Source organism: Stylophora pistillata, chromosome 5, assembly GCF_964205215.1.
Source record: "Stylophora pistillata chromosome 5, jaStyPist1.2, whole genome shotgun sequence".
NCBI lineage: Eukaryota > Metazoa > Cnidaria > Anthozoa > Scleractinia > Pocilloporidae > Stylophora > Stylophora pistillata.
The window spans coordinates 23,796,620-23,816,964 of NC_142523.1; the positions used below are offsets into that span (position 1 = coordinate 23,796,620).

A 20,345-nucleotide genomic window follows, 5' to 3' on the forward strand; every position below is an offset into this window, starting at 1 on the left:
CTGCTCTGCTTCAACGTATTGAGCACTGTTCCATGCGAAAATCGACTTGCAGACTTCCTATATATATATATATATATATATAGGAAGTCTGCAAGTCGATTTTCGCGTGGAACAGTGCTCAATACGTTGAAGCAGAGCAGAATAGATATTATGAGAGGAAAAAAGGACGTAACTACATTTCCCGACAAGCCTGTTTCGTGAATCGCTTCACTCTTCAGGGGTTTAATAGAGTTTCATTAAACCCCTGAAGAGTGAAGCGATTCACGAAACAGGCTTGTCGGGAAATGTAGTTACGTCCTTTTTTCCTCTCATAATATCTATATATATATATATATATATATATATATATATATATATATATATAACTGCAGACAGTGCACACTGTTTCGACCTATGTGGGTCTCATCAGTTTTTTTATGTTTAAGGTGGACGGCCGGGCCCCCGATGAAGGGCGTGTGCAATGCCCGCCGACCAACAGGACTAATCCCACCCATGGCTTGCGTGCAATGCCTTAGGGTTGGGGTCCACCAGAAACGAGGGTCACCAGACACCAAACTCGCTGGGGAATCGAACCCCACCTCAACAAAAATTAACACACTCACACCAAAAATTGAACACACACACTCGATAACTTAAATAACTTAAACTACTTTTTAGTTTTCATTTTTAGGTTTTAAATTTTTAAACTAATATTAAACTATTTCTTCGGAGTGTACTTTAGCACATGTCTAGGAGGACCATTTTGCGGGTTGAGAACAAAGGCAATTGAACCAGGAGGAACTTGAAGGTGTGATGTTAACCGTAGGAGGTCTACTCTATCACCTGAAAGGCCAGGAGGTGTGGATAGCAATTCGAGAATTTCACTTCTGGACTTGGAAGAAATGACCGACGTAACGGAGGGTGGCGCGGTTATCTTATAGGCGACTGGTACGGAAATCGACTGGGTTGTATCCGTTGTAGCAGGCTTCTTTACAGTTCCTTTTGAAACCGGAGAAGTCTGGGGAGCAGCGCGTTTACGGGAGACATTGTCTGATGGTACTTGGTCAACCGATGTGCAGGTTGGAAAACGGTCCTCGCTGGCCTCAAGGTTATAATCGCACTCTTCAGACTCAGCAACAACGTCATTAGGGACGGGAGCAATTGTCTCAGCTGTCACATCATTTTCTTGAGCTACAGACGAGGGTATGTCCATCTCTACTGATGTGTCTACAGCAGGTTGAGCACCCACGGTCGCCTGACAGTTCCGAGCTAGATGTCCACCTTGACGGCATCGGAAGCATTTGCCCCTAAGGGGACACTCCGCCGACTTATGACCAACTTTATGACAAGTAGTACACTGGAGGGGTTGCCCCCTATACCAAATTTTACAGCGGACGCCACGGATAGAAATAAACGGTGAAATGACATTCCTAATAACTATTTGGACAATGCGTGACCCGGTGGACACTGAAGGCCTTCCGGGCCAAACCTGATTGCGAACAGATTTGACCGTACCATATGCGGACAAAGCTGTGCTGATGGCGTCGTTTGATCCCTCAAAGGGAAACCAAGAGACTACAACAGTAGTAAGCTGGGGAGGAGGAGGAGGGGGTTTAACCACCCTACACTCTACATCGCCCAACTTGATGACACCTAGCTCCTCAAAAAATAACTTAGCAGCATCGCCGTTCTCAGCAAAAGTGACTCTCGCGACACGGCCAGGACATGCCTGCACCGCAGCCACCCGATGGTCAGACTCACGGTCAAAAAAACCCAGCAACAAACCAACCGCTTCCGAGAAAAGTACCTCCTCAGGGAGCCCCTGACAGTCAACGTCGATGGTCCTATTAAAGGACACGACCATGCTGAAACTCGGACCCAACCCAAAGACAAGTCAGAGGGATGGGTAACCGAAACAGAGAAAAAGCAAAAAGGAAAGCAAGTTCAGATCGACCGAGAAATCAAAAAAAGGGATGGGCGACCAAAACGGAACCAAAGAAAACAACCACTGCCAGGGAGGAAAAAGTCGCAAGTTTTCCCTCCCGGCAGGTACTCACTTATCCAACTCAGACCTCGAAAAACACCAGAACCAACTTCAAACTACAAGAGTATGAAGCAACACTTACCATGCGAGACGTGGGTCTCATCAGTTTTTTTATGTTTAAGGTGGACGGCCGGGCCCCCGATGAAGGGCGTGTGCAATGCCCGCCGACCAACAGGACTAATCCCACCCATGGCTTGCGTGCAATGCCTTAGGGTTGGGGTCCACCAGAAACGAGGGTCACCAGACACCAAACTCGCTGGGGAATCGAACCCCACCTCAACAAAAATTAACACACTCACACCAAAAATTGAACACACACACTCGATAACTTAAATAACTTAAACTACTTTTTAGTTTTCATTTTTAGGTTTTAAATTTTTAAACTAATATTAAACTATTTCTTCGGAGTGTACTTTAGCACATGTCTAGGAGGACCATTTTGCGGGTTGAGAACAAAGGCAATTGAACCAGGAGGAACTTGAAGGTGTGATGTTAACCGTAGGAGGTCTACTCTATCACCTGAAAGGCCAGGAGGTGTGGATAGCAATTCGAGAATTTCACTTCTGGACTTGGAAGAAATGACCGACGAAACGGAGGGTGGCGCGGTTATCTTATTAGCGACTGGTACGGAAATCGACTGGGTTGTATCCGTTGTAGCAGGCTTCTTTACAGTTCCTTTTGAAACCGGAGAAGTCTGGGGAGCAGCGCGTTTACGGGAGACATTGTCTGATGGTACTTGGTCAACCGATTTGCAGGTTGGAAAACGGTCCTCGCTGGCCTCAAGGTTATAATCGCACTCTTCAGACTCAGCAACAACGTCATTAGGGACGGGAGCAATTGTCTCAGCTGTCACATCATTTTCTTGAGCTACAGACGAGGGTATGTCCATCTCTACTGATGTGTCTACGGCAGGTTGAGCACCCACGGTCGCCTGACAGTTCCTAGCTAGATGTCCACCTTGACGGCATCGGAAGCATTTGCCCCTAAGGGGACACTCCGCCGACTTATGACCAACTTTATGACAAGTAGTACACTGGAGGGGTTGCCCCCTATACCAAATTTTACAGCGGACGCCACGGATAGAAATAAACGGTGAAATGACATTCCTAATAACCATTTGGACAATGCGTGACCCGGTGGACACTGAAGGCCTTCCGGGCCAAACCTGATTGCGAACAGATTTGACCGTACCGTATGCGGACAAAGCTGTGCTGATGGCGTCGTTTGATCCCTCAAAAGGAAACCAAGAGACTACAACAGTAGTAAGCTGGGGAGGAGGAGGAGGGGGTTTAACCACCCTACACTCTACATCGCCCAACTTGATGACACCTAGCTCCTCAAAAAATAACTTAGCAGCATCGCCGTTCTCAGCAAAAGTGACTCTCGCAACACGGCCAGGACATGCCTGCACCGCAGCCACCCGATGGTCAGACTCACGGTCAAAAAAACCCAGCAACAAACCAACCGCTTCCGAGAAAAGTACCTCCTCAGGGAGCCCCTGACAGTCAACGTCGATGGTCCTATTAAAGGACACGACCATGCTGAAACTCGGACCCAACCCAAAGACAAGTCAGAGGGATGGGTGACCGAAACAGAGAAAAAGCAAAAAGGAAAGCAAGTTCAGGTCGACCGAGAAATCCAAAAAAAGGGATGGGCGACCAAAACGGAACCAAAGAAAACAACCACTGCCAGGGAGGAAAAAGTCGCAAGTTTTCCCTCCCGGCAGGTACTCACTTATCCAACTCAGACCTCGAAAAACACCAGAACCAACTTCAAACTACAAGAGTATGAAGCAACACTTACCATGCGAGACGTGGGTCTCATCAGTGCAGTGCAGACACTGGGCCAAGCTCTGGAATAAACCATTGCCTGGGCGCTACACTTGTGGGACCAAGTGCAGACATGTTGCCATGCGAGAGTGCTCAAATCACAATATATATATATATTGCTCTTTGGCATTACAAAGCTTTGCCTTCATGCACTCTCAGGAGTGAGAGTGCACTGTAAATGTTGTTTTGTTAGAAAAGGTTAAATGCTTTGGCTTTGATGTAGTTTGATTGTTTGTTTGTGATTTTTTGCAGCACGAACATATTGAGCAAGAAAAAGTTGTGCAAGGAGATATTGTGTGTGGGGAGGAATTGAATAGTCTAGTAAAAGTTTGCCTTGCCAGTGTATGGGACCATTAGATTGGAAAAACTGAGTGAGGGAGCCTTGTTTCATTTTTCAAGAATCAGCCAGTTCTTGGCGTTTTCACCTTTTTCTTCGTGTTAAAGGAATGTACATGTAATTACAGTTAGTCTTTAATTGAATGTCTGCTTTTTGACTGGTAAATCTTACAGTAGCAACTGCAATGTACATAGGAATGTTTGAGCTTTGAATGAAGGTCGATTAAGTGTAAATCTTAATGTAACAGACCTGTACAATTCGTTGATTCTGTGAATGACTGAGAAGCTGTGTTTCAGAAGTGCAAAGACTATTCCTTGTGAACATATAGCGAATATTATAGACTGATATAAATATAAAGGGACTTCGTCCGTGGATTGTGATTACAAAACCCGATTAGGAACTATCTTCGTTTGTTTGGATTTGGCTTTTAGAATTTATGGGAAAATAAATGATCGCAGCGTTAAAAATAAATAATTGAAAATAACGAAATGCTTAATAATTCCATCGTGGCTACAGCTCTTGGTTTTCTTTCCTTTGAATAATTTCATTGTCGAGTCAGAAGACAGAGGATTATTCCTCATTGAATCCCACCTTTCTCCAGCCTCCCCCTACGCTCTACATGTGGGTTCTTCTGCCAAATAAACGAATGTAGTTCCTAAAATCACATTCTGCAGGTGATGCGTCCGCACCTGCGTTTTGTTTTGGCTTCGAGCGAGTTTTTTCCTGATTATTCCGTGATATCTCTTTTTTCCATGAAAATCGTACATAAAAGTGATCTTATCTGCGCACGCGATCAGATCTGCATTCGATACATGTCCACAGGAGGCAGTCTCTGCAATTGTGAAAGGAAGGACTTTAAAGAGCAGGATGGTTGAAATTCCACATCCATCCCAGATTCTTCAGATTTTACTGGTCTGCTACGAACAGCCCGCATCTATTAACGGTTATTTGACCCTCCTCCAAATTTCGAAATCATTAAAAGGTTTGATAAATTTTTGTGAATAAAGTCCAAGCGCGGTCAAGTTTTGCGTCATTTCGGTCACGTGACCGGTGTGTGTGTGTGTGTGTGTGTGTGTGTTTTTTTTTTTTTTACTAGCGTGGTCATAAAGTTTTTGACTCGAGTTTTATGTGGATTTACGCTCTTTTAGCGTGCCTTTTTCGGCCCTTTCGCAGTCCCATGGCTGGACTAGGTAAAGAAGTGTTTTTTTATATCCTACTATTAATTAGCTTCTGATTTGCACTTTGTTTCAAACTTTATTTACTTTTTTTATGTAGCTTCGTTCGGGAAAACATTTGCATTATTTCATCAGTGTACTTTTTCCATTTATCTTAGTTTTAAGGCTTCCGTTTTAGGTCAGTAAACTTTACCAGCAATAACTACATTGGCTTGTTTAATCTATGTAGCCACAGGTTGTAATAAAGGCCAAAGGCGTTTGAAGAACGTTTGGCCTGGAGTCGTCATCACGTAGTCTCATTAATCAATAGTAGAAGGTGCTCAAGACAGTGAAACGGCCAAGTAGCGAGGAAATTTAGCAGTTATCGTTCTAGTTTTACTGCATGATCTTGCCATTGGAGGGATGTGTTCGTTTTATAATGATCTCTTTTGCAATAATAAATCAGATAAATAATATGATCTCGTTTGTGTTGATATTTGGGATCGATGTATCAGCTTCTTTATCACAATACTTACAGACGATAACGATCGTGCGTCACTACATCAGACATTGGAATACCTAAGGTCAAAACTGAGGCAGTAAAATTTTTTCTACGTATCAGGCTCACTGGTGTTTGGTGTCTTTGTAGGAAAGAGTGGACAAGCGCCCCGCCAATGAATACAGACTTTCTTCACTGAAATTTTTAGCTTCACGCTGTGTCTAACTAACTTTTGACTGAGACCCTCGACTTTCATTATAAAAGCAAATCTGAGACCATGAGAATTTGAAAGAAAAAACGTAATACTAAGGAAATGAAACTAGTGCAGTTCAAACGAAATTTTGCGACCTATACCAAAGGCGGACAACACACTCGGTGTGACGTCCGCCTTTAGTGTAGGTTTGAGCAAGTGGTCTTCGTCTGAATTTTTAAACCATAGTGACCCTGCTTACCCTTTAAATAAAAGATCTTCTGAGCGAAAATCATTAAAATAGAGAATTCTTAAAATATTTGACAAATTACACTGACTGGCGTGTCGTCAGTATCTAGTTCCGGCCATAGACAATTTTGTCTATATTTTGAGACGGCGTCAGGGTCCAAAATCTAAAAAATTAGGCTCACACCACATTTTTAGTCCCGCATTCAGTTTTGTCTCTGATATATGGCCCTCTGGGCCCAGTTCATTTTATATTGCATAGAAAGAGCTTCGCGTCGGTCAATAGCAGTTTGAGTGGCGTCGGTTAAATTGTGGGGGAGAAATCACAGTGTAAAGTCGAGCTGCGTTGAGTTATTTGGGATGGTTGAGGACACACATGCTATCACTATCATGGAAATTTGGCTATTTATGGGATTTTTTTCGGAAAAAGGAAAAAAACCCCAATAGAGCTCGATATACATACTTCTCAATTATCAAAGCAAATGTCGAGTGCAAGTTGGCTTAGTCCAAGTGCACGGTCTTTGTGGTTGTGACTTGTTACCTTGGGCCGTCATGGTGTCATGGCTTCCGCCAGCTATCGATTTTCTTAGTATTCTTAAAGACCTTTTTGTTTTTTTGTTTCAGCTCAGGGATGATCATATCTCCTTCTTGGCTTTGTGACAGAGGACTGTCAGGTAAGACGGTCTGACAAAAGATTATTCATAAATAAGCTGCCGGTTCAATTTGAAATAATATTGTCAACTGGACCACTAAGAAGTTCATCCCAAATGGGTCTGCGCTTTAAGCACACGAATGATATATCGAGTCCGGGAAAACTCAGGTCAGCAAAAAATTATTTCGACCTCAAACGATTTTTTTTTGCGGACGTATCATCTTGGTTAATACTTACCTTGTGTAAAAAAAAAGCTAAAGGGCACCTTTCAAATCTAAAGATGGTCGAAGTGTGTTCTCTAAAAATTTTTCTAACAGAACTACTTCTAATATGAAACATTTCCTTTAACGTTCATGTGGAGATTGCAATTGAGATTGAGGAAAATATGTTATTTAACTAGCTTCCACGAGGTGTCTTTTAGGCAACGGATAGAATTTGATAACAGAAACTGCAAGCAAAATGTGGGCACGTACAACGTATAACAAGGTGCTGATCAGATCATACCGTATACTACTAAATACATGCATGTCACCTATAATAAAGTGTTCCCCAGGGAACAATTTTGGGACCTCTTTTATTTTTGAAATATATTAATGACTTACCACATTGTTGGACATATTCTGAACCTAGAATGTATGCAGATGATACCAGCCTGACGCTTGCCAGTACTGACATTGAGGATCAGTTTAAAGTAAGATCTTAGACACGGCCTCCATGAAAAGCATAACTTTTTTTTTATTTCTTTTAATTGAATTGTTATTATCAAATTATTATTGTAGCTAGATAGATAGGTTTCTAGTATAGAATTAACTAAATCAACTGATGGAAAAACCGTGTATAAATAAAGTTATCCTTTTCTATCCTATCCTATGCTAATGATTTTTTTTTGGGGGGGGGGGAGAGGGGTAGGCCTGTTTTGATTGTGCTCGTAAAATGCTTGCTCACTGGAATGGATAAAATACAATATTCTTTTGGTATATCAACAAAGTTCAAATGGTAAATTGGCCACCGTAACGATTACAAAAGCTGACGTTTCGAGCGTTAGCCCTTCGTCGGAGCGAATAGAGGAATTGTGGGTTGTGTGTGCCTTTAAAGGCAGAAAATGGAGCAACGTTACTGGTGGGAACATGGCAACGAGAAAAACAAGAATAAATTAGTATGTTGCATGCTTTGACGTAGATATAATATGATACAAACAATGACCTTCTAATACAATTACCGTGAATAGAGAGAAAAACGACAATCATAGCACATTAATTCTTCAAGATGAGAAACATTACTAGCAAACTTCAGGAGCAAAATAAGAAGTTTATGCTTAAAATTATTTAATCTAGATAAAAACAATAGCAGAAGAAGGAGATACACAAGCTATTTGCTTAAGATCAGTGTCAAGGCAATTAATAAGCAAATGTGCGCTTTCCAGAATTAGACCGGAAAGGAACTTGAAGATTGAGAGCATAAGCTCTGGTTCACGAACCAGTTGAACTAACTGAAGACAAGAAATTGAATCTACGTTTAAGACAAAGAGGAGCACCAGGATTATTAAGAATCAAGGAATAACCAAAGTTGCAAAGAAATTGCCAAAAATCCAAAAAGTTGCAGACCAAATTTCAAAAGTTGCAGCTTTAATCTCCAGATATTTTTATGTGAAAGTTAATTAAAAGCTGTCTTTTTCGTTTTTCGCAATAATTGCTGATATTGGTCAAGGAATGGCTTGAGACTTAGCTCTAAAGAGTTTCTTCCAATGTCCTCGCATTTCCGTTCGTTAATGGTAAATTGACTTTGACAGCCATTTTTGCGCGTCATTATCCGTTCTAATATTAGATAATAGGCTTGCGGAACGTTTTCAAATTACAGTTTACGTGTTCGAAAGGGCAATAAACGTTCAAGAAATTCGCATAAATTAAAGCTTTCATATAAAACAGTCGACTTAATCGAGCGTGATATGTGCTCTAAACCTAAATGCTGCTCAAAAACTGCACAAAAAGGCAAAAAAGTGTTCGAGGTTGCTGGAATCGCAAAAAGTTGCTCCAAACGCCAAAAGTTGCACAAAAGATGCCGAGTGCTATAGGATTTTCTGAAATAATTGATAGTCTTAAGATATGTTGACTTTTCCCACAACAAACCAAAAGAAAACAGGAAACGGATTGAGGAAAGTTTGGTAGCTTAGAGCGTCGCAGAGACAGAATTAATAAACGTATTGAAATGATTAATCGCCTCTTTGTCGACTTCATTTCGAGAATTTCTCGGCGATATTTTCTAATTCCTAGTGAGTAGAACAGAGTTTTTAAAAATAGCTGCGACTTATCCCGAAATAAAAGAAGAAACAACGCAATTACCAGTTTAGGAGGACCTTAGAATTCACGACACAGCTCTATGTTTCGGTGTTCCTTAAAACTTCCGGACGCACCAGAGGACTTTTAAGAAAAAAATATAAGTAAGAAATTAGTATTATTTTGGTGATACTAATTACTTACTAATTTTTTTTTTCCTTAAGCAAGAAAACCCTAACATTTATCACAGGATGTCATATAATTTCCTCTTCTCATTTTAGACTGTCTGCGGATTGGCTATCTCTATTCTACATTATTCCCGCAGCGCTGTTACCGATGACTTCTCACGCAGATGAGCAATCGATTATGATATCATCTGTCAGTTTTGAGGTTCTACTCTAAATACTAATGCTACCTAAATTAAATAGATTTTTGAAGCTCCGAACTAAACCACCAATGACATGCGGCACTGTTATCATAAACACCGAGCAATCATGTAAATTCAACTCTTAATCTGTATTCCTTAGCAGATCAGTTTCAGCATCTCAGTTTCAGCATCTCAGTTTCATTATCTGTTGGAAATTTTTCATGAATATTAGATTTTTTAGTTACTGTCCACTGTGAGCTATGCTTTGATCGTTGGTGTTACAACGAAGTCTGTGGAAAAAAGCTTTGCATTTTGGTAACTTCACGTTTTCCAAGGTATGTTTTAACTGAAAAAAGTTTGTTATGATTTCACGGTAAAAGTCTTATTACACAAACAAGGCACATTAGAAGTTCTTATGGTCTTGCTTATGGACCCGTGGCCCAGCAAACAGAGCTCAGGCAAAGCAGCATGACCAGCACTTACTTTCAAGCAGGTAGTTATAAGACGAGCATAAATTAAAAGTTTGTTATGATTTCACTGTAAAAGTCTTATTACACAAACAAGGCAAGTTAGAAGTTCTTATGGTCCTTATGGTGATAATGGATTAACCGTGAAATATGATACGGAGAATAAGAGTTAGCCTTAAGGATACCGTAGACCTTAGCGGATGTCCTTCGCCAAAAAAAAAAAAAAAAAGGATTAACGCGCCATTTGAAGCATAACCACCATAAACTAAATATCAGTGAAAAGCGTTTGAAATGCACTCTCCGGCAAAAACTATTTTGCTTTAGCTTGACCTAATCGTAAACCTAATGGAGCGCGACAATTCGAAATGGACGATATTTCCATAAGCGAATTAATTGCATATCAAATCTGACCGCGCTGTACAAATAAACCTTCTGTGCACAATTTCAATTTCTCCCATTGTGGGAGGTCTATTTTGAAATACGGAATTCCCCCACACGATTTTTTTGAATTTGTTTAGCAATTTTTCAGTAATTTTATGGCATTCCAGTGAGAATCTTTCCAAAATTTTACGAGCACGGTCGGGACAGGCTTACTTCTGATTACTGATCGCTAAATTGGTGACTGTTCAAGTTGTCTTTGTTTGATTATTTTCAAAATCTATTTTTCCAAAAACGAAAGTTTAGCATCGCTGATTGCTTATGTTTTCGGGACAACAAATGTCTTGTATTGAAATGTTTTAATTCACAACACTCCTTCATAACTCTTTCGTTGTGGTAATGTAAAAAAATTAATTGTAACAATAACAATTACAGTAACATACACCGTAACAGTTATGATGAAAATAACAAAATACAAAAAAACCTTTCAACTTTCTCATGTAAAAAACCTTCGGAAGAAATTGTTTAGAATGTGCAATTTCTCCTTTGAAGCATCAGGTTTAAACCAAGGGAGTTTGGTTGTTTCAACTTAGCTGAATACTTAGTCAAATTCTTGTTCAACTGAATAAGATCTTACGAACAAGACGGAAAAGTCTTCATTCCCACATACTACTATGTCTTGTGTAAGTTTAGAAGATCGTGGAGTCGTAGAGCTTATAAGATTGAGCCGTGAGGCTCTCCCTACGAATATATTGTGTTGACATAGAACGTTACACAGTAACTCTGGTCAAGGCTAAAGCCTGAACTTTTTCATCTGAAGTCCAGCGGTCTTCCCGTCAATCCCTACATTCCCTCTGTGGTTCGGGTACATTGTGATGCATTCGCACAAAAATAACGAGAGTCTGTGAAAAGACATCTCTTGATTTGCTAAAAATAACTCATAAAAGAATTTTAAACAAGAGAGTGAATACGTGAAACCCATTCGTCAGAACTAATGAGTTTGTCACCAAATGCTAATGACAAGAACAGTTATTAAAGATCGTTGTGAACATTCATTCAAATCAAATACATCTTTACCGCTACAATCAGCAAAATACATCATGCGAGTAATATTCTCATGACTTTTTGGGCACGCACGAGTAATTCACATTGAAGTGTACTGGACTGTTCCAAATAAGTGGTTTTCCGCAATTAGCCAAGAACGAGTGAAAAACAATTTGTGGAGCCAAAAGGTCAAGGAGGTGCACACATGCGTATAGAGCTTGTGAACATACTTGCCTTTTTGCAAATTTCTAATTGTGACTTAATTGTGACCAACGAAAATCCTTACCCTTAGCTGCATCGGTTTACTGGGTATTTATTGCGAAAATACAGTGGTGAAGATGTTCTTAATTGTTCATCTTATTGGCAATTAGCCGAAAAACTCTTTAGTACATAACGAGTGGTTCATTACTGTCATAAACTATTACCATTTGCGCATGTTTAGGAATGTTCGCTTCGTATTTTCCATTTTCCAAGAAAGACTGAGGCTTTAAATCTTTATTATAAGATTTTTATCAAACTATTTCTCCCGTCAAGTGAGTTTGTAAAACCAGCTTTATGAAATTCTACACTGTTTTAACTCAGAGTTGGTCAATTTGAATACTTTGCAAAACTTTCCATTCGTTTTTCTTCTTATTTTAGGGCTACAGAAGCAGTGACATTGGCAACTTCGGCTTCTTTTACGTCTGTCATTAACGTTTCGCTATGAACTGAGCGAAAACTGCACTACTAGATGAAGTTTCGATATTTAATTCAGGTATGTCAAAGTAGCCACAAGTCAACAGAATAATGATAATAATAATAATAATAATAATAATAATAATAATAATAATAACGATAATAATAAGTTTTTGTATAGCGCACATTTCAAGAAACTCTTATGGCGCTTAACAGCACTTTCGGAGGACTTTAGCCAGACTGCATCAAACAGTTTACAATATCAATCGAAGGAAACTTATTTAACGATGCCCCCTTCCCCAATTCCTGGTAAACAGGCCAGACCACATCACAGCAATCTCGTGAGTGGGTTCTCTAACGTCCCCTGCCTAACCAAATTAAATAATTAATAGATGCAAAAGACGGGACCTAAAAATTTATTCCTCCTTATTTGAGAAGACTAGAATGTCTATCAATTTCTTGATATTATAGAAAGGTAGCACATTCTACTCAGTTCTTTTAAGACCTTAAGTGTTGGTCCGAAATCTCGAACCCAACAGTCCGGCGCTCTAACCAATCGAGCTAACTGGGAAGTGATTAGATGAAGTTCTTATGGAACTGAAGTAAACATGATAGCAAGCCTGACGCAATTGTTCCTATGAAATGTGTGTGTTTTTTTTTGGCTGTGCACTAGTTTAATGCAAACTCGATTTCTCTCAGAAAATCAAAATGCAAAAGTTTAAATTTTTCTAAAGGAATTGACTCACAGTTATTCGACGCATGTCATACGCTAATGGTCACTAAAAATTATTTAAAATTTGTCTAAACTAAGATAGGAAAAAGTCATTAGTCTTAAGCAGAGAAAACAAACAAAAGGAAGTTAACACAGCCTCAGGCTAAAGCAGTCAAAGATTTCCGAGAAACGCAAGCCTAAATGTTGTGACATTCACAGCACTTTCAATTCCTTCACAGTGAAACTCCTAGTACTATGTTGGAAAAAAAGATTTTGATCCCTTTTGGATATTTTCGATAGTTTATTCTAATAAGAAAACAATATTATCTGATTAAGTGTCTCTTAGATATTGAGATCGACGAGGAAAATCACAGTGAGTGTTAGTTTGTCTGCGAGTTCAGGAAAGCCCACCGTGTATGTAATATTATTCGACTACAACTTTGCAATCTTGATCAAGAACTGGCTTTTTATACCGTCATATAGTTTCTTTAATTGTCTTTCATCTATTTCTTATTTTCATTCCGTGCTCGCGATAATAAAGCTATCGAGAAGAGGTCGTCCTGCAGGGATAGACAGCCGCCATAGTATATATACTAGATCGAAGCTATTAGAAAAAGGTCGTCCTACAAGGGATGGACAGCCGCCAAATCATATATACTAGATCAATTTCAAAGTATTGAATGAACGTAAGACACCTTAATTAGGATTTGGCAAAAAAACCAGCGGCGAGTTCGTAGAGGCCCTGCTACACGACATCTCGGATGAAGTCAAACAGAAAGCCCCTATTGGCTCTTGGGTGACCGTCAGATGGGAAATACGTTTTCAATCGATCGAAAGCCTAATCCCATATAGGTTTTTGAGTGACCTTTCTCTCCCAGTAAAATCGAATACAGAGATACATTTATCCGAAATTTCATCTTGGTATAGTCTATTCTTTAAGCGCATTTAGAAACACTGCATATTTTTATCAAGCGTGGAGCGTGTCGAGTTTACTCACGGGATGTAATGGAAGGAGGGGAAAAATAATCGCTTCGGGCCAGGCAGTGCACACTAGATGAGCGTGGCCCCTGCTCAACCAGACTGGATAGCGGGCGAAGTGAGCATCCTCATCGAAACACTTTGCATGTCTTACAATTTCTTCTATTTCGTATTTTGTTGTGCTCTACAGAAAAAAAGGGTCGTCATAATTCCTTTTCCAAACAAGTGGTTTAGTTTTGTTCTGGTTGATAATAGCTTTTATATTTTGTCATGATAAATATTGGTAAAAACCACGGCCATTGCCGTCTCGTGGGTTTATCAGAAGCAGTAATGCGTTACATTTGGTTGCCCATTAAATCTCGGCCAATGAGAACACAGGATTGTCCAAGATGGCTTCCCTCGACCATCTTCTCTTCGATGCGGACCCGGATACTCGAGGATAGCCATGATTCCACGTTGTCATTCGTGCAGGGAGGCTCTCGGACGAGTGTTTATATCCAATGAATCTAAAGAGCACATCCTTGAAAAACACTATGACCTAAAAAATTCCATTGATGTCTCCGTATTTTATCCAAATGTTGATCTCCAGTCGGTCTTCGAAATATTCAAGGCCAGCCTTCGCGCAGGCATTCTGGAAGCAAATTATGATTATTCAACCCGACATGAAAGGCTGGTTTATAGATGCTCATTCGCTTTTGTAGTGGGTACCTTTCCAATTGAACATCGATGGGGCATCACAACACACGAAACCTGTTATTCCAGAGTCGTTTGTGACACCTCCAGATGCCCACGATGTCATCGTTCTGTGCCCACAGGGGTAATAACAGCTTTTCCGGATGGACGCCCCAACTAACCATCCCACATCGAGAGTGAAGCGTGCTGAGCTAAAATCCATAGTTTTCACTAAATGGAACTGAGGAACTATCGAGTATACCCGTGAAGTAGAATAGTCAATCAGAATGATGTACCTTAATCATTGTAAATGGGTTAGATGATGGCTGAATTGAATTGAAGCTGAATTAAGAAACAAAGTAGAGCTGTAACTTTCTAATGTAGGTGATATAATTGCATCAGATTGCAATGACATAGTTCAAGTGCTGTAGGTGTTACCAACCTCAGATCCATTTCAACTCAATCAAGAAGCATCCGATCATCTCCTGCCTAAACTACCTGAATTTCCGCGTGATCTAGCTCAACATACTCCAATTCATTCACTCTAATTCCTTTGAATACGTTCTGTTCACACTGTTTGACAGATGCAACATGGAGTGATCTTTACCTTTACCTTTAGTGATAGCTTCTCAAAAAAGTTATTTCCAGCCCTCCTATGTCCTTAACGAAGTTTCCTTGCATTTTTGGAAAGTGGGCATTCAGCAAATAAAGAAGATAATCATGTTCTGCAAGTCCACGAGTCTTTTTAAATAAGCTGATCCTATAAAGGAGGGGCTGGGGGACAAGGGTAGTTTTGAAAAGTGATGAACTGAGAATAACTATACTAAGACTTAGGGAAACAAAAAGTAGGATAAATTTCTAACTGAATCAAAGTACTGCAGTATAACTGACATGTGTAATCTCGAGGTATTCCGAAGACTTCTCGCATAATTCGTTTGCGAAAATGTTTCTTAGGGAACTGACTTGTGGGAAAGCTTAAATGCTGTATTTTGGATGTAGTTTGATTGTATTTGTGTAATTTTGTTGTAGCAAACTCAACAAGACCTGAGCGGGAAGATGTTGCATGGAGGAATTCAATAGCATGGTGAGATTCTACTTTGCCAATGTATGGGACCGTTAGACTAGCAAAAGTGAGGGGGTTGTTTCATTCTTCAAGAATAAGGTAGTACTTTCATGCCCAAAAAATACATGTGATTGGATTTGCAAAAACCTGCTCATTATGTTGCAAGATTGACAGTCTTGTTTATACCCAGACAGAGCTCAGCCATTGGGTAAATACCTTGTATTTGTAGGGTGGTTGAGAGCTTATGACGGGCAGCTAACTCCTGTTGCATCCCCTGTCTTCAAGCCTGCCTGACATAAGAAAATGCAGGTGACCAAACGTCAAGACTAGTGCCGACATGCAGCCCAGCCACCAACCTATATAAAGGTGGGTTGTAAATGGCTCAGTGCAGAAGGCTAAGGGCAAAGGGAGTATATGTTTTTAAAACCCTTTGACAGACTGGCATTTTTCTCCAAGGCTGGAAGGGGCTAGTCTTATTCATCGAGGCTCAAAGACTGCATTGTAGGATTGGTAGTCAGGCTTATGCCCTGTCAAACCTCAGTTACTGGGCTAATAGTCCATGGCTAGAGAGTGGTTGAGTGTTAAAAAGCATATCATTTGGGGAGAGGGTTCAATTGACATTGCAAAGCCTGATGGCTAAGATCTCGATTTGGATTTTCACTTTAGCCATGGAGTGTTAGCCCAGTAGCTAAGGTGTGACAGGTACAAGCCTGGTTACTAATTCTGCAATTCAGGCTTTAAAAGGCGGTGAATAAGACAAGCCCCTTACAGCCTTAGAAAAAAATTCCAGTGGAGCAAGTGGTTTTAAAAACCAACCATTCCCACTCTTTAGTTCCGCACAGATTAACTTGGAAATCACCCCAGGATAGAATGTTGCGATGCCCATCTTCAAGTGAAAACCTAGCCACAAGATTTTTGCAATGTCAATTGAGCCCTCTCTCCCAAAGGCGTGCTTTTTAGCATTCAACCACCCTGCAGCCATGGAGTTGCAGATCTGTGGCTGGTGTGTGACAGGGTACAATCGTGACAACCAATCCTGCAGTGCAGGCGTTGAACGTGGATGAATGAGACAAGCCCCTAACAGTCTTAGAAAAATATGCCAGTTGACCAGGGGGTTTTGAAAACCTACCCTCCCTACTCCTTACCTTTCCCCACAGAGTCCTACGCAGCCCTCTGTTGGATAGGTTGGTGGCTGGGTTGCTTGCGTGGATATTTAGGTTGGTGCAGGCTGGCTTGAAGTTGGGCGATTCCCGCCTCGAAGGGAAACCTAGCCATCAGGTGTTTACAACCCCTTCTAAGCCTGCTGCTGTGGACTTTCAACCACCCCTCCAACCACAGGGTGCTCACCCACTTCCTGAGCTTTTGCAGGGTATGAGCCTGAGTCTCAATCTTGCACAAATAGGGTCGGTGAGTCTAATCAAATATATATCTGAGTGAAATCATTAAAAACATACCCGGCAAATAAACAACAAACTCGAAGTCAATTTCCAAGCACACACCTTTCAAAATTGAAAATTTTCCCAACCCAACCACACCCCCAGCCGAAATAATCTAGTCCACTAGAAGAAAGGTAGAAAGTATAGGTCTGACTCTGACTTAATGAAAAAATTCCAAAAGAAATTCAGCCTGATAAGAACTAAACCAGGGTGTCCACTTTTATGCAAAAAGCAAATCTCCCATGAAGCCTACCTTCCCAACCCCTGAGCTTTCCAATCAAAACCATTTGAAACCCACCCTTAGTGGTTGGGCTGCAGGTAGGAATTAGCCTTGTCGTTAAGCTCACTGTATTTTCAGTGGCCAGGCTCAATTGATATTGCAAACACCTTGTAGTTGTTTTCATTTGAAGGCGGGCATCGCTCACCCTCAAGCCAGCATGGCTGAAGAAAACGCGGGAAGCTTAACGTTTAGGCTAGAGCCACCATGCAGCCCAGTCACCAACTTATCCAAGGGCTGGTTACAAATGGCTCTCTGAGGAAAGCTCAGGGATGGAGAGGGGAGGTTTTGAAACCCTCCTAGTCAACTTGCATTTTTCCTTTGGGCTGAAAGGGGCTTATCTCATTCATCTTGGTTGACACCCTGTATTGCAGGATTTGTAGTAAGGCCTGTATCCTTTCTTACCTCAGCCACAGGGATAACATTCTAGGACTGTATGGTGGTTAAGTTTGTAAAGAATACCTTTGGAGAGAGGGCTCAAGTGACATTGCAAAAACCTTGTGGCTCGGAGGTAGGCATCGCCCGACTTCAAACCAACCTGGCTGAGAAAAATTCAAGGGGCAAAAGTCAAAGCTAGCGCCTGCAGGTAGCCCAGTCACCAAACTATATAAAGTTGTGTTGCAAATTCCTTTGTGTGGAAGATGTAGGGGGTGGGGAAGGTAGGATTTGACTCATCAGTCATGAGAGATCTTTGGTGGAAATCTTGGTTGAGTTCTTACGAGGTTTAATTTGTTTTGGACTTTGTCCCTTTATTCAGTCAGACCCATGCTTTATAGCATTATTTATCATTTATTTATTATTATTTATTTCTTTTATTGAACTTTATTTATACACGGGTTAAACATCAGGACTTAAACTAAATATTAAAATTACATTAATTACATTGTTAAGATACTAATCTACTACTAGTTGAACCTAATAACAACAAAACAACAACGAAGTGCCTACTTTCCATGAATGCTGTGTGATTAATTAATTCATTTACTATCAAAAAGGAAACCTCTGCAACCGGATTTAAAAGGAGCGATAGTTTCTGCTTGCCATAGATTAGTAGGTAAGCTGTTCCACATCAGCGCACCATTATAGCTGAGACTGTTTTTTAGAAAATTGATACGGGGGAGTGGAACAGCTAGTTTGCCCTCACAATTCCTAAGAGAGTAGGTAAATATTGCACTCCGATCAGTAAACATTGATTTCAAATAATCAAGGGCGAGATCATTAAGAGACTTATAGACCATAGTGGCTGTCTTTAATTCTCGTTGAAGGCTAAGTTTTGCCAGCCTAGTCTAACAAAGAGATCATCCGCATTGGCATCGTATGAAGAAGAAGTTAAAATACGCGCAGCGCGATACTGTAGTTTTTGTAATTTAATGGAAGAAGACTTGTTGAAACCCCTTGTAGTGGACTAGATCATTTTGATTGGAGTTGGGGTGGGGCTGGGGAAGTTTTCAACTTTGAAAGGTCACTTGTTTTCTTGGATATTGACTATGAGTTTGTTGTCTTTTTGGGCATGTTTTTTTTTTCTAAATATATATAATCGTCATTATTTTTCTTGTAGTTTGATTGTTTGTATATGATTATTTTGCAGCAGGAACATTTTGAGAAAGATGTTTTGCAGGAAGATATTGCTTAGAGGAAGGAATAAGATAATATAGTAAGATTTCGTCTTGCTAGTCTATGGGGCCATCATGAACAGAGAAGCCCGCCGCTGCAGCCACGATCAAAACCGGCTTAGTTTTCAACGAATTCTTCGTAGCTCACTTTTCACATTTGTACTCTTTATACTGTTAATACAAATTTTTCTGAAAATTCTGAAGGAAACCATGAAAGGACTGACAATAAATCCAACTAGTTCAAGCATGTGTTCCCATGCAGTTTACCGTGGAACGTTTTGAGACTATATGTAAATTACGTCTCGCTCGTAAAGCACCACAAAATTTGCATATCAGGCTTACAAGAGTTCATGACATTAATTGGTATATAGGGTGGATAAGGTATTCTGAGTGGCCAAGATTTGGTCTTTTAGCCATATGTTTCTTTTCTTTTGTTTTTGAAGATCGTTGTACCGAAGTTTTCAATCAAATCAGTTCAAAACAGAAAGGACGTCTCGATGGTTTTACCCTACGTAATTTGCATAGCCCGACATTATAATATGATAAATTTGCGAACATGGACTGGCGACTATACTCCCGAAAGAGCAAAAACCTCTACCATTTCTCCAAGAGCAGGAACACGCAAAGTATTGTATTTCTTAAATTTAGAATTTTTGTTTAGTTCACTTGGGAAATAAAACATGCACTAATGAGGTTAATTTAATTACATAAAATTGAGGTGTTCGATTCTTTAAAAGTAAGTAACAAGAAAGATAAATTCTTGGTAAAATAGTTTATTAGCGAGCTAAAGAGAAATCTGTTGCCCCAAAGTAACTCATTACAGAGAAAGACCGCATACTTCCTTTCCCCTCTCCCCCCACTTCATGAACAAATTCAACTGTCACGCAGGCTCGTTCGGCCTCCATGGTAATATTTTTATACATTCAAGCGAAACAAATTTGTACACAGTCTATATAGTCGGCTCGATCAGTGTTTTAACGAATTTTGTCGCAAAGAACACCACCACGTTGTATCAAGCACACAAGGAATACAAATTGCTAAGTTGAGACGTTTTCAGGAGCAGCGGCCGTTCTGATCGAGCCGCGACATAAAGTGACAGCGCAGATGTCAAACTTACAGAGACCGCAGAATGGAGAAAACGGCAAAACAGACTGAAACTCTGGACTCATGTGAATAGCTAAGAATATAATGTTTGAGTTAAGGTTATTATAGTTACTTCCAATTTGTATATGCATCGGAGTCGTGTCTTTCTTCACGATTTTCAAAAAATTGTAAAAAATTCCAAATTCATTTCCCCAAACTAAACTTTACATATTCTGAAAGACCATTAACTTTAGTGTCATCATTCGTAATCTTACGAAATTCTGAGCAAAGGCATATGCTAAAAATAATCGTTGTTTTTCGCCTACCGTTTTAAGCAACACGGTAAAGCCATAAGCTTTTGACTCCTCTTGAATATT

At 40.2% G+C, this 20,345-nt stretch overlaps 2 long non-coding RNA genes across 2 annotated transcripts in view; both read left to right on the plus strand.

Moving 5' to 3' along the window:
* Window positions 1–5,961, plus strand: part of LOC148730920 (uncharacterized) — a 45,050-nt gene extending 39,089 nt beyond the window's left edge. The window contains exon 4 of the long non-coding RNA XR_016001934.1: window positions 4,105–5,961. This is a non-coding gene — a long non-coding RNA (uncharacterized LOC148730920). The remainder of the gene's footprint in view (window positions 1–4,104) is intronic.
* LOC111344307 (uncharacterized) overlaps window positions 1–19,588 on the plus strand; it is a 34,290-nt gene extending 14,702 nt beyond the window's left edge. Inside the window, exons 6-11 of the long non-coding RNA XR_016001935.1 lie at window positions 6,903–6,952; window positions 7,561–7,621; window positions 12,099–12,213; window positions 15,526–15,580; window positions 17,683–17,858; window positions 18,861–19,588. This is a non-coding gene — a long non-coding RNA (uncharacterized LOC111344307). The remainder of the gene's footprint in view (window positions 1–6,902; window positions 6,953–7,560; window positions 7,622–12,098; window positions 12,214–15,525; window positions 15,581–17,682; window positions 17,859–18,860) is intronic.
* Window positions 19,589–20,345: the final 757 nt, after the last annotated feature.